Source organism: Spea bombifrons, chromosome 4, assembly GCF_027358695.1.
Source record: "Spea bombifrons isolate aSpeBom1 chromosome 4, aSpeBom1.2.pri, whole genome shotgun sequence".
NCBI lineage: Eukaryota > Metazoa > Chordata > Amphibia > Anura > Pelobatidae > Spea > Spea bombifrons.
Genome location: NC_071090.1, coordinates 15,320,406 through 15,333,932, shown reverse-complemented (window position 1 = coordinate 15,333,932; position 13,527 = coordinate 15,320,406). Strand labels below are relative to the sequence as shown.

The 13,527-nt window shown below is 46.0% G+C and overlaps 1 long non-coding RNA gene across 1 annotated transcript; it reads right to left on the bottom strand.

Annotated features, from left to right (window-relative positions):
- Positions 1-5,402: 5,402 nt before the first annotated feature.
- Positions 5,403-5,608, bottom strand: LOC128492736 (uncharacterized). Its single transcript, XR_008354132.1, has 2 exons — positions 5,526-5,608; positions 5,403-5,467 (listed from the first exon to the last, which is right to left on the bottom strand). It is a non-coding gene; the product is annotated as an uncharacterized LOC128492736 (long non-coding RNA).
- Positions 5,609-13,527: the final 7,919 nt, after the last annotated feature.

The following is a 13,527-nucleotide window of genomic DNA, read 5'->3' as shown; positions in this document are numbered from 1 at the left end:
ATCTGCAGGTGAGGTAAGGGGGTCCCGGAGGGTGAATGGATAAATTAAAAGAATGAGTAAGTAAATGAGTGAATGAATGTATAAGTGTTTTGGGGGAGAAATGGCACAAGCAGGCTGTTTAGAGATTGCCCAGGCAGGTTGTTTAGGTGACAGTTTAAGGAGCAGAGGTGGCACAGGTAGACTGTTTAGGGGCAGCTGTTGCACAGGCATGCTGTTTAGGGGCAGATATAGCACAGGCAGGCTATTAAGGGTGCAGATACAACACAGGCAGGCTGTTTAGAGGCAGATATGGAAAACAGACAGGCTTTCTAGGGGGCAAATATGGCAGAGGCAGGGGTGGCACAGGTAGGCTACTTAGGGGCAGAGATAGCACAGCCAGGGACAATATGGCTATATAGGGGCAGAGGTGGCACAGGCAGGGTTTTAAGACAAGCTGTTTGGGGACAAAGATGGTATAGACAAGCTGCTTTGGGGCACTCACAAGCTGTTTGGGACAAAGATGACACAGACATCTTTGAGGGCAAAGGTGGCACAGATAAGCTGTTTAGGGGCAAATTTGGTACTGTGTGACATATTAACTGTTGCTTCTGAAGTTAGGGTGCCCTGGGGCAACTTTGGCACCGGGCCCTGTGGTTTCTAGTAATGCACTTGTTGTGGTATGTTGGCACATGAGCTTGACCACGTAATCAATATATGGGGGTGGTGCCCATGTGGCCCCTCCCCCAGGCGTCCACGTCCACCATACTGTATATTGTATGGCAATGTACACCTGATTTAAAAGAGCTTAGGAGGCAATGAACTTCTTAGGAGTCTCTCTACTCTTCAGAGCAGTCGAGGCTTTAAGTTTATTTTGGTAATGTTTTGCTTGTTGCATAATTAACCCATGTGCCAGCATTGCATCAGGTTTATTTATGTTTGTAAAAAATAGTTGTCTAGTCCTGTTTTTGGCATGTGATACATCTTTATATAAAAGGGAGTTCAACTCACCTCTGGTACGGACAATTTAAGTTAGTGTTGCTGTCTCTAAAGTGTCCTTGTCCTCCAGCTCTTGTAATTTCTTTGTAAGCTGATCTATTAGTGCATTAGCCTCTTTACACTTTTAATAAAGATTCCTTCTGACCTTATGTATCATATAATGTTGGGATAAACATCTGTGGACACGTTTAGATTAAAAAAGGTCTCCAGCTCCCTCTCCACCTCTATTATGACATTTGGATCTGTTAAGAGAAATTCATCCAGTCTCCAAAGCCTCATCCCTGCCTCCTATGTCTGCCACAATATTACACAGTCCACAGCCCCATGGTCAGACCAGGAGATTGGAGAGATCCTGGCATCAAGTACATTTTTGATCAGGCACTGATCCAAAAGAATACAATCGATTTGTGAATAAATAGCGTAGGGATGGGAAAAAAAAAAAATCTAAATTACAAGGGTGTCTTATCCTCCAAACATACACCAGGACTATCGTTTTTTTTTTTTTTTTTACATGGTAAATGTTTTTCAAATATTTAGAGTTGGGGTACCTCAGTTTCTCTACTGAACTATCCCTGTGATCGAAGTAAATATCTGCTACCGTGTGTCACTCCTCCGGCTCCGGATGCCGCCGGGAGGTCCTCCGCCCGCGGCACATGTGTTAGTAGCGGGAGGAGGGTTGGCCGCGGGTCCTGGGAAAACATCTCCCCAGGCAGCGGACAACCCTCCGCCCGAGGTACACGACGATCTGGGGAATCGGTCCATTCCCCGGATCGTCGTTCTAGGAAGGGGAGAACCAACTGCCGTTGGTGGGGCGTGGTTTTGGTTATTGTCCGGGAGGGGCTTGTGGAGTGGCGCCAGTTTTAAAAAGCCAGCTGTGCCTCTCACAGGCACCCTGTTGTGGTCTTTACAGTTTGTGAAATTCTGCTCTTGCTTTCCCTTTACGTGTTTTGACCTTTGGCTTGCCTGAGACTCCTTTTGCTCTACGATTTGGTACCATCGCCTGTGACTTCTATTTATTGACCCAGCTCGTATGACTACCCGCTTAGTGAATCTGACCCCTGGATTGTCTGACTACCCGCTCTGTGAATCTGACCCCTGGCTCGTCTGACTACCCGTTTAGTGAATCTGACCCCTGGCTCGTCAGACTTCCTGCATTGTGTTCCTGTTACGTGCTGCGCCTTGCTGCTTCTGCTCAGAGCCTATCTCCAGCTGGCGGGAGGTTGTCCGCTGTTGGGATCATCTAAGTCCTGGACTGCTGTTGCCGGGAACTCCCCTCTCAGTAGCAGTAGTTTGGGCAGAAGAACTTCTGCGGTGAAGACCTCCCTTAGAGTCCAGCGTAATAGTGACATTACAACAGGGTCATGGATCCTTCTGAGCTTGGCAAGGTGCTATCCACCCATGGACAACGGCTGGATCTCAGGGGGGCGTACAATTTGGTTCAGATACGTAAAGGCGATGAATGGAAGACGGCCTTCAATACACGAATGGGTCACTATGAATATACTGTCATGCCCTTTGGGCTATGCAATGCTCCCGCTGTGTTCCAGGAGTTCGTTAATGACATCTTTCGTGATATCTCCCTTCAGTTTGTCATCGTATATTTGGATGATATCCTGATTCATTCCTCTGATATTCAGTCACATCGACTTCACGTTCGTATCGTTCTGCAACGCCTGAGCCAGCATCTCCTATATACCAAACTTAAGAAGTGCCAGTTCGAGGTTCCCCGCGTCTCCTTCCTGGGTTTCATCATTTCTGCCTCTGGCTTTGAAATGGATCCTGCATAACTTTCGGCGATTTCGGATTGGCCTCAACCTCAGGCATTAGGTCCTCTTCAACGTTTTTTTGGTTTTGCGAATTATTACAGGAAATTCATTCAGAACTTTTCTGAAATCGTAGTTCCTCTCACCAACATGACTAAGAAAGGTTCTGACTGCAAGAATTGGTCAAGGGAGGCTATCCAGGCCTTTGCCCACCTTAAGAAGGCCTTTGCTTCTGCTCCGATATTGCGACATCCAGATGCCTCTAAGCCTTTCATTGTTGAGGTTGATGCCTCCGAAGTTGGAGTTGGAGCGGTCCTCTCTCAGAGGAAGGACTTCCATGACAAGCTTCATCCGTGCGCCTTTTTCTCAAAGAAATTTTCTCCTGCTGAAATGAATTATGATGTGGGTAACCGCGAACTTTTGGGTATTGTTATGGCTCTTCAAGAGTGGAGACACCTTCTGGAAGGGGCAAGAAATCCTATCACAATTTTAACTGACCACAAGAACCTGGAATACCTTAGTCACGCTAAAAGACTGAACTCTAGGCAAGCCAGGTGGTCATTGTTCCTCTTCAGATTTCTGTTTGTCTCTGACCGGGACACCAAGTCTAAACCTGAGCCTATCATTCCTCCATCTCAAATTGTTGCCTCAGTCTCCACTCACCTATTTTCTCCTTTGGTTTCCCATATTCTCTCGGCCCAGTCTAAAGCTCCAGTCCACAGTAAATGGCCCATGGACACCCTGTTTGTGCCAGAGCGGGACAGGGAAAAAATTATGTCCTGGGCCCATGCGTCCCTGGCCACGGGTCATCCTAATGCTCAGCGTGCCTTTCGGTTCCTTCGTAGACAGTTCTGGTGGCCTACCATGCAAACCGACTGCGTTAATTTCGTCGCCGCTTGTACTTTGTGCGCTACTGCTAAAAGCTCTCATGCTAAGCCCTCAGGGTTACTTCAACCCTTGCCCGTGCCCACCCGTCCGTGGTCACAATTAGCTATGGATTTTATTGTTGATCTTCCCCCTTCCCAGGGCTTTACCGTTATATGGGTGGTAGTCGACCAATTTTCCAAGATGGCTCATTTTGTTCCCCTCCCCAAGTTACCCTCGGCCCCGGAGTTAGTCCCGGTGTTTGTTAATCATGCTGTTCGTCTGCATGGTCTCCCACTCCAGATTGTGTCTGATCGGGGAGTGCAATTTACAGCTCTGTTTTGGAAGACCTCCTGTGCCTCTCTGGGTATTTCCCTGGCCTTTTCCTCTGCCTATCACCCCCAAACTAACGGTATCTCGGAAAGAACCAACCAGACTCTTGAGCAATTTTTACGCCTTTTTATTAATGATCACCAGGATAATTGGGCATTACTTCTACCTTGGGCTGAGTTTGCTAGGAATAATACGGTTCACGAATCCTCCAAAATTAGTCCTTTTTTCTGTAATTATGGTTTTCACCCTTCTTCCTTGCCTTCTTCTTTCGCTGCTTCTCAAGTTCCGGCCGTGGATCTGTATATGAAACAATTACCGTTAGTTTGGGACGGGGTGCGCCGTTCTCTGGTTGATGCTGCCCGCAAATATAAGCGTCATGCGGATCGGCATCGCCGATTAGGTCCCTCCTTTATGAATGACGATAGGATATGGCTTTCCACTAAGAACCTTAAGCTTAAAGTCCCTTCTATGAAACTTGCCCTTCGTTACATTGGCCCCTTTCGAGTTCGGTGCAAGATCAACCCGGTCGCTTATGAATTGCTTCTCCCCTCCTCCCTTAAGATTCCCAGAGTTTTTCACGTTTCCCTGCTCAAACCATTCACCTGTAACCGCTTTACCCGGTTGGCTCCTTGTCCTGGTCCTGTTGTCATTGATTCCCAGGTTGAATATGAGGTGCAGTCTATTTTGGATTCCAAGAAGGTTGGGAACTCAGTTTCTTACCTGGTTCATTGGAAGGGGTATGGTCCAGAAGAGAGGTCTTGGGTTCGTGTTCAGGATTTACATGCTCCTGCATTGCTCCGAGCTTTTCATAGGAAATTCCCGCATAAACCAGGGATGTGTCCCTCAAGGGGGGGTAATGTCACTCCTCCGGCTCCGGGTGCTGCCGGGAGGAGGACCGGACGTGGTTCTCGAATGCCGGCCGTTCTTCACGTCCAGGCAGTCTGGATACATGGGTCTCGAATCTCTATGCAGTCATCAATGCCATTCTCCCCATAGTCCAGAGTGTGGCCCATGGGAAAACAATAAACAAATTAGCATGAGCGAGGCATAACCCCTTAAGGACCTGGCTGTGTTTTACCTTTTGTACCCTTTGGGACCGAGGCTGTTTTAACACTTTTGTGTTGCTCGTGTTTAGATGTAATGTTCTCCTCACTCATTTAGGGTATCCACAAAAGTTATATTGTTTTATTGTTATATTGTTATATTGTTTTTTTCAGGACAAGAAGAGCTTTATTCAGATACTATAGTTTTGATCATATTATCTAATTTCTCATAAAAAATAATAAAATATGATGAAAAATTGAAAAAAAATTACCTGAAAAATCTTTTACGCATCCAAAAAAAGCTAATGAAAAAACCTGCTAAATAGATTCCACTATTTGTCCAGAGTTTAGAAGTACCCAATGTTTTTATGTTGTTTTTTTTTTCTTTTTTCTGCAAGTTATTGGGCAATAAGTACAAGTAGCGTTTTGCTATTTAAAAACCATTTTTTCCAAAGCTGGTCATTCTGCCCCATGTGCTATTTCGGGTATCTTTGAAGCTGGCCAATGCAATTTACCCCATCAAACCATATATTTTTGAAAACTAGACACCTCAAGGTATTTCAAATGCTGGTATTTCAACCCTTTGCATGCAGTAATTCTACTACCACCCTTTGTCAAGCTTTGTGGTAGTAATTTATTTTGTGCTTTTTTTATCACTAAAATTGCGCTTCAGGTATGGATTTACAGCTCCTGGTATGCATCACTTTCAAACAAGACCCCAATATGTGTTTTTTTAACTTGGAACGTTGACATCTGGTCCTACTGCCCCCATGTCCTAATAGGGCCATCTTTGAAGTCGGCTAATTCAATTTACCCCAATCAAACCATATATTTTTGAATACTAGACACTCCAAGGTATTTTAACCCTTTCCATGCATGAGATTCTACCACCAGCCTTTGCTAAAGTTGTAGTGGTAGTAATTTTGTAAAATTTTTTCACACAAATTGTACACCCCAATGTGTGTTCAGCAACATCTCCCGAGTACATTAATACCACACATGCATGGGGTTGTCTGGTGTTTGGGTTTAAAAGGCCACATCTTTGAGCCCGGCCACTACAATTTACCCCATTAAACCATTCATTTTTTTTAAAATAGACACCCCTTGGGTATTTAAAATGCTTTTACTTTAACTCTTTCCATGTCAAGATTTTTGGGAAGATACAGCGCTAATTTTAGCACTTGCTCATAATAAAAACTTTATTTTTTATTTTATTTATTAAGTTCTTTTTGGACTTTTTTTTACGTTTTGCTGGAACTGGGTGGTTCCTCTGATGCATAAAATGTTTTAAATGTTAGCATTTTTTTAAGATTTTTTTTCATATTTTGTTTGTAAATATTTTACTAATCACATTAGAAAGCTGGGCTCCATTGACTTGCATGGTTGAATGCAGTACCTGTATTCAACCTGCAAGCGGAGCCAGAGTTCTCTAGAGGGTATGGAGACCCTCTGGCGAACTTTTTTTTTTTTTACAGGGTGGCCGCCATCTTGCGAGTGGCGAAATCACTAGCAGTGGTTTCCGCTCTCCGGAGCGGTCACAGCGCGTCCTGGGGTGAATGTTTGGTGTTGCTGAATGCCTGATGATCGAGGCATTTCAGCAACACCATTGAAGATTGATCACCTCCTAAATTTTTAAAAGGGGTGTCCGCTGCCATACAGTGTATGGCGGATGTTGATGCCCACGGGAAGGGGCCAGACATGGCCCATGATGCCGATCTTGGTGTTGCTGAATGCCTCAACATCGAGGCATTACCAGCACTTAAACCTCTTGGGCATGGAGTTCACCAGAGCTTCACAGGTTGCCACTGGAGTCCTCTTCCACTCCTCCATGACTGTAACGGGTTCACCAAGAGAGCTGTAGTAACTCCCAGAGATCACCCACATTTATCCTCCTGTTGTCCCCGGAATAACTTCCAGCACCAGCCAGCATGCACACCTTGGAACCCTGCTATGTGTACCCAATAAGTAGACACACAACTACCTTGAATTGAGTACAACAGGAATGAATAGTTTATTATTGTAAAACATATAGCCACAGAACTTCATTAACATAAATTAACAGATACATGTATTCAACCCAACCTTTAATCCCCTGGTAGCAATCCTATTGATGGGATTAATTAAACAATGGAGTTCCTGCCTGTGCTATCTTTGTTTGACAGCCAGGCTGGAGCCATCAAGGGGCCTTGTATGAGAGGTCATTCTGTCATAATGACCACATCACGGAGCTGGTGGATGTTAGAGACCTTGCGCTCCCCCACCTTCCGTTTGAGGATGCCCCACAGATGCTCAATAGGGTTTAGGTCTGGAGACATGCTTGGCCAGTCCATCATCTTGACCCTCAGCTTCTTTAGCAAGGCAGTGGTCGTCTTGTAGGTGTGTTTGGGGTCGTTTTCATGTTGGAATACTGCCCTTCGGCCTAGTCTGCTTCAGTATGTCACAGTGCATGTCGGCATTCATGGTTCCTTCAATGAACTGTAGCTTCCCAGCACTCATGCAGGCCCAGACCATGGCACTCCCATCACCATGCTTGACTGGTGATGCAAGTCTTTGTACTCCTCACCTGGTTGGCGCAACACACGCTTGACACCATCTGAACCAAATAAGTGTATCTTGGTCTCATCGGACCACAGGACATGGTTCCAGTCAGGGGTGGGCCGGGGGGCAGCGGGGCAATTGCCCCCAGGCAGCCCTGAATCTACATTAAACGGCCGCGTGGCCGCCCATTTAAGTGGGCGATTCGGCCACGCCGGGGCCGTCTTTAATGCCCGCAGCATCCGCGGTGGGCCGGCCGAACTGGCCGGCACACCAAGATGCCGATGTGGCTGCGAGTCTTAAAGCGGCCGTAAGACACGATGGCCGCTTTAAAATCATTAAGCGGCCAGCGTGCCTGCTCAGTGCCGCACAGTGTCCTGTTCGATGTGACTCTGCCCCCTTGAGAGACACGTCACTTCTGTGTTTGGGAGTCGGTGTGGCAGAGCCTGTCCTGGCGTCTGTGTGTTTGGCTGTCTGTGGCAGGGCTTGTTCTGGTGTGTGTGTTTGTGTGTGTGTCTGGGTGTCGGTGTGGCAGAGCCTGTCCTGTTGTGTGTGTGTTTGGGTGTCGGTATGGCAGAGCCTGTCCTGGTATCTGTGTGGCAGAGCCTGTCCTGGTGTGTGTGTTTGGGTGTCGGTGTGGCAGAGCCTGTACTGGTGTCAGGGCGGGCTGTTTGGGGACAAAATTGGCTCATGCTGGGCTGTTTGGGGACAAAGTTGGCTCACTCTGGACTGTAATTTGTTAATGTTATCTTGATGCTTATCTTTTTTGTTACAAAGATTAGCTGTTTTTTTAATGTATTAAACATAATTTTTTTACTCCCAGTCCCATCACATTACATCAATATGCGTTAGAAAATCAGGAAAAGATGGGCATGGATGGTGTGCTGATTCGGTGGCACAACGGGCCACTTGACTAGACTTGCCCCCCAGGCCTTAGGCTGCCAGCCCTCCCCTGGTTCCAGTAATCCATGTCCTCAGTCTGCTTGTCTTCAGGAAATTTTTTGCGGGCTTTCTTGTGCATCATCTTTAGAAAAGGCTTTCTTCTGGGACAAATTTGATGCTATATGCAGCTTATGGTCTGAGCACTGACAGGCTGACCCCCCACCCCTTCAACCTCTGCAGCAATGCTGACAGCACTCATACGTCTATTTCCCAAAGACAACCTCTGGATATGATGCTAAGCGCATGCACTCAACGTCTTTGGTCGACCATGGCGGGGCCTGTTCTGAGTGGAACCTGTCCTGTGAAACCGCTGTATGGTCTTACCCACCATGCTGCAGCTCAGTTTCAGGGTCTTGGCAATGTTCTTATAGCCTAAGCCATCTTTATGTAGAGCAACAATTCTTTTTTTCAGATCCTCAGAGAGTTCTTTGCCAGGAGATGCCATGTTGAACTTCCAGTGACCAGTATGAGAGAGTGTGAGCGATAACACCGAATTTAACACACCTGCTCCGCATTCACACCTGAGACCTTGAGTCACATGACACCAGGGAGGGAAATGGCTAATTGGGCCCAATTTGGACATTTCCACTTAGGGGTGTACTCACTTTTGTTGCCAAGGTTTAGACATTAATGGCTGTGTGTTGTGTTATTTTGAGGGGACAGCAAATTTACACTATTATACAGGCTGCACACTCACTACTTTACATTGTAGCAGAGTGTCATTTCTTCAGTGTTGTCACATGAAAAGATATAATAAAATATTTACAAAAATGTGAGGGGTGTACTCACTTTTGTGAGATACTGTAAGTAGTCTCTGGTGGACAGATCATCTTTGAGATGTTAAGAGTCATAAAAGTCCGCAATAAGGGATGAACAATGATATACTAAAAGAAAATTCTTCTCCTACAGAACACAGTCCCACACCAAGGCCTTGCTGGTAAAAATGGAGAACTTAGCTCTTTTGGATGGGAATATTAGAAGTGTGAGTTCAAATTGGATCCAACACTGATTCATGAAGCCCCTGCAGGATTTAGGTTCCCTGCTGTACCAGGACCTAGTAGCTTTAATGGTAATTGCCTGAAGTGTAACAGGGGAAGATGTGCCTTGAGGTGCACTGGAACTAGGATCAGATCTTGATTGGTTGATGCCAGAGGAGGCCCCTGCCGGCAACCAATAGATTTGCTCTTACAGACCTTTAAAATCCTAAGGGCCAGTACCCAAGTCTACTTTTTACAATGCAAACTGTATGAGAAATGTATTTACATGGCCACCTTTGGGACTCCCTAGGGCAAAAAAGAGAAAAGTAAAGAAATTGCAATTCAAGGTACAAGAAGTCCACATCCATGGACATATGATGTCCTCACAAGGCTTAACTTCTGACCCAGATGAGATTAGAGCTATTGTGGATATGACACCAATGCGGTACAGCATTTTATTGGTTTGTTACATACCTAACAAAATTCATGATATGTGAGCCATTGAGAAGACTTCTGGACAAAGATGCAGTTTGGCATTGCCTTCCCAAGCTTGACCAGGCAGTGGAGGAAAAAAACTCTTGGTCACAGCTACCCCACTAACATTCTATGATGTCAAAAAGCCTGTTACAATACAAAGTGACTCAAGCAGGTCTATTTGTAAGTAGTAAATCTGAATTTGCAAATTTCTTTGCCAAAGTTAAGCAGATAGTGGAACACAATTTCACAGATCAGCAGTGGTACCCTCCCTAAACCACTCCTACTTCCCTTTTTGCAACTTAACCAGCATTGTGCTCTAAACACCTCCTCCACCCCATCTCCACTCCAACACTGACCCCAATATCCCTCAGTGTTGCCAGTTGCTCCCTTTGATATAACATCTTAGATTCCAAGTAGGCAAATTGCTCACATTTCTCAATAAAATGCAGCCCCTGGGGCACTTGGTCCCTCCTGGACATGTGGAAATGCGTACAGTCATGTGAAAAAGAAAGTGCACCCTCGTTGAATTTTATGCAGGGCCGGACTGGCCCACCGGGATACCGGGAAATTTCCCGGTGGGCCGGAAGGTCCGTGGGCTGGGCGGCTGGCAGACTAACCATGAAGACAGCCGCTGAGCGGCTGCAAATGGCATTGAACGCCTCCCTCGGTGCCAGGGGCGGGCTGGGCAGGGGGACAATTGCCCCCCAGGCTGCCCAAAATCTAATCAAAGCGGCCGCTGGGTGCTGATGCGGCCGGCCGGCATCAGCACCCAGCAACCGTGTGCGATGGCCGTCTAGTGATGGGAGCAGCGTGAGGGGTGAAAGCTCCGCCCCCTCGCACTGACCTATGCAGCTATCAGACTGCCGAGAATGTAATCTAAACGGCCGGTGCGTGCTGATGCCGCCGGCCGCCTCTGCTTTAATACTTTTTTTTTACTTTATATGGCAAGCCGATCCACCTTACCATATAAATAAAAAAAAAGTGTTAAAGTAGCTCCAGCCGGCGGCATCAGCACGCATCGGCCGTTTAGATTACATTCCCAGCAGTCTGATGGCTGCATAGTGATGGGAGCAGCGTGAGGTGGAAGCTCTGCCCCCTCGCACTCAGACTGCTGCAGCACCGGATGTCAGGTCAGTGGCATCCTGTCAGCATAGAGGAGAACAGTGTGCAGCTACCAGGAAGTCAAGAGAAGTAGAAGGTGAGTAAAATAATGTATTTTGTGTACTGTATAATGTTTTTTGTATTTGTTAAAAACAAAAAAAATCGGCATGTGTTTGTATGTAAGTGTGTCCCCCTATATGCCACTCTGCCTCCAGAAATGCCTTATACCCCCCTATATGCCACTCTGTCCCATGATATGCCTTTTAACCCCCTATATGCCAGAGTTGCATATAGGGGTATAAGGCATTTCTGGATTAGGGGGTCAAAAGGCATATCTGGAGGCAGAGTGGCATAAAGGGGGTTAAAAGGTATATCATGGGGCAAAGGAGCATATAGGAGGGTATAAAGCATATCGGGGAGGCAGAGTGGCATATAGGGGGCATAAGGCTTTTCTGGAGGCAGAGTGCCCCATGATATGCCTTTTAACCCCCTTCATGCCACTCTGCCTCCAGAAATGCCTTATACCCACTATATGCCACTCTGTCCCATGATATTCCTTTTAACCCCCTATATGGCAGAGTGGCATATAGGGGGTTAGAAGGCATATCATGGGACAGAGTGGCATATAGGGGTATAAGGCATTTCTGTGTGCAAAGTGACATATAGGGGGTCAAAAGGCATATCTGGAGGTGGAGTGGCAAAAAGGGGGTTAAAAGGCATATCACGGGGCAGAGGGGCATATAGGAGGGTTGAGGCATATCAGGGAGGCAGAGTGGCATATGGGGGGTATAAGGCATTTCTGGAGGCAGAGTGACATAGGGAGTAAAAGGCATTTCTGGAGGCAGAGTGGCATATAGGGGATTAAAAGGCATATTATGAGGCAGAGTGGCATATAGGAGGGTATTAAGCATTTTAGGGAGGCAGAGTGGCATATAGGGGGGCATAAGGCTTTTATGGAGGCATAGTGCCCCATGATATGCCTTTTAACCCCCTTCATGCCACTCTGCCTCCAGGAATGCCTTATACCCACTATATGCCACTCTGTCCCATGATATGCCTTTTAACCCCCTATATTGCAGAGTGACATATAGGGGGTTAGAAGGCATATCATGGGACAGAGTGGCATATAGGGGGTATAAGGCATTTCTGGAGGCAGAGTGGCATATAGGGGGTTAGAAGGCATATCAGGGGGGCAGAGTGGCAAGCCTGGGGGCAGAGGTGCATAACTCGGGGGTAGGTTGTAAAATGAAAGGAAATAAAAACCAAACATGTCTCAATCATAGCTTTTATTAAATATGGAAAAAAAATAGTCTACATGAATTAATAAAGAAATAAAAGTTTCTTACCAGAATATCGTGAAGAATAATGTGATCAGTGTTTTGTTCCACTGAATAAAATGGAACTCTTTCATCTAAAAATGTTCGCAGTAGTAAATGTTTTGATCCCATTATGTGTAATGTATTTCATTTATTAGGGCCTTTTAACACTTTTGCTTTCTGGCATTTTAATACAAATAATGAGATAAAAAGAATGGCACATAGTGTGACTCGGGTGTGTATAAGGGGTGCGTGTGGGTATAAGAGCTTCACCGTGAGATAAACTATATGGGGCTGGTCTCCAAATTTTTCCAGGGCTGCTTTTCAGTCCCAGTCCGGCCCTGATTTTATGGTCTTGCATATCAGGACACAACATTCTCCCAACACCAGGACCCCCTTGTTAGAATATTCTTTGTCTTGAATATCTAAGCTTCTCCAGTGATCAAACAGCAATCAAGACCACAGCTTCTATGTCTTATTAATCAGGTTTATTTGATAACAAATTATCAATTCAAACAATACCAATGCTGGAACAAATGTTGATAAAAGGTACTGTAGGCTAAGTATCTTGGTGAGATGAAGATGAGAGCGTGGAAAGAGACCTTATCCTTGTCGTCATGCCAATTTATACCCCTTTACATTTGGTTAGGGTATACGTAAAGGAATCCTACTGGAACAGTCATATGATACACCGGCATTCCAATACCCTCTAAGCTACGTCACTTAATTGATACCATATGTTCCTAGCACTTAAGTTGCATTCAGGCCTAAAATGTGCAGAACAAAATAAAAGTATAAAAATGATTTCTTACACCCCTTCTGAAAGTTCACAAGTTCCCGACAAACCGCACGAAGGGCGGGATGCTGCCCCCCGTTAAGTAGGTAGACATTCGCAAAATCGTGCCCTTCACTAACAAAAATCTCCCCTCAGGGTCCACACAAGAAGGTATCAATTGGAAAGGCACTCGAGCATAGATACCCCCTTAGTTTTTGCCGTTGAGTTGTTACTAAAAAACTCTGATTGGATAATCTGGGAGCACAAGTCCCAAGAATCTTGTGCATCTCATGCACAAAAGCAATATCGATTCTATCCCTTCTCAAGTCACGGAGGAGGGCGGAGCGTTTTTCGGGAGCATTCAGGCCACGGGTGTTGAGAGAGAGAGCAAGCAGGTCGGCAGGCATCGGGGACGACATTGAGCAC